The sequence below is a fragment of the Poecilia reticulata genome, linkage group LG9 (genome assembly GCF_000633615.1).
Source record: "Poecilia reticulata strain Guanapo linkage group LG9, Guppy_female_1.0+MT, whole genome shotgun sequence".
Classification (NCBI taxonomy): domain Eukaryota; kingdom Metazoa; phylum Chordata; class Actinopteri; order Cyprinodontiformes; family Poeciliidae; genus Poecilia; species Poecilia reticulata.
Window position 1 is genome coordinate 3,636,338 of NC_024339.1, and position 1,502 is coordinate 3,637,839.

Below are 1,502 nucleotides of genomic sequence, written 5' to 3' on the forward strand. Positions count from 1 at the left end.
TTTATAAAGACAAATACTTTTCCTAGATACCATCTTCAAGGCAACCAGACAAAACTGAACAAACAAGTTCTGGACAAAAACAGTATTATCTTAATCCTCTGCTGAGAGGACATCTGAAAGGAGATCACTGAGGGCTCACTGTGAACCTCACTGAGATTTTGATATCTGGCCCCTGGCCATATGGACGTATGTGTGTGGTCAGACTCACAGTACGTGTGTATGGAGTCTTGTTTTACAAGCAGCTGTTCTACTATTTGCCCTCCCCCTCACACATGCACTGCCCCACTAAACGCACACACGCTCACACACTACATACACACAAACTACTCTTCAGGTCAAGAGGTCTGGTGCTACTGCGAAATGGTTGAGCTGTAGATGGATTAGCAGACTGCGATGAGAATGCATTTATCCCCAGCTCATAGAAGAAAAGCTTCTTAAAACTATCCCCAATCTTTCAGATGTCAAATGTCTTTTTGACTGCCAGTTTAGATGGATCACCCTTTACCATTAAATCACATTCTCATCTCTTCCTCAACAGTTCATTTACAAGTATAAATTTGTTAAAGATTCAACATTATCATAGCTGTTTTTCATTTGCCTAAATATTTACTGCTTTAATCCTAACCTAGGGCCGCTGCCATCATCACAGACGAGTTAATTAGAAACACTATTGATTCCCAAGGAGAAATTGTTTCTTTTATGGTACCTATTCCCATCCAAAAAAAACTTATTACTGCGCTACCATCTTGTTGGTTGATAATAAAATATTAGTTCTTGGACTGCAGTATATTTGCATGGACAAAATCTATGTTTTGTCTCTCACACACTACAAAAAACTCAAGCACACTCAAAAAATACTCAAATTGCGTATACACTGTACTAACATGTCACACACGTACGCAAATTTTATCTTTCTCGCACGCAAATTTGATCTTTGTCGCATAAGCACACATTTTATCTTTCTCGCACACTACAAACATGTCGCACACGCACACAAAGGTTATCTTTCTCGCACACATATCCTGTACTAACAACTCGCACAAGCACACAAATTTTATCTTTCTCGCACATATACTAAGATCTCGCACATGCTACATTTTTACTACAACAAAATACTACAATTGCGCACATACACTACTAAAATATCACACACGCAAACAATGTTTTTTGTCTTAGTCACAACACTAAGATTGCACATATAAACTAATAAAATATAGACTCGTTGTTTTGTATGTGAGAGACTCAGTTTTGTATGTGTGAGGGACATTTTTTTTATGTGTGAGAGGTGTCACGGAAGAGGCGGGGCATAATTTGGATATCAGATCGCGCATGCGTTATACCACAGTGAAGTTAGCTTCCAAGTTAGATATTGGAGCTCTAAGGTGYAAGTGGCGTTTAGCTCAAGGTTAATCTGATTTATGAACGCTAATTTCGGCCAGCCGTTCTCTACCGTTCCCTCCTCAAGAGCTTGGAGGTTCACCTAGGGCTTATTCTGGTTCTAA

The 1,502-nt window shown here is 39.2% G+C and overlaps 1 protein-coding gene across 1 annotated transcript in view; it reads right to left on the reverse strand.

The window, feature by feature from the left end:
- Positions 1–1,502, reverse strand: part of zbtb26 (zinc finger and BTB domain containing 26) — a 1,115,122-nt gene that overhangs the window by 410,823 nt on the left and 702,797 nt on the right. The gene's annotated exons all lie outside the window — the stretch shown is intronic.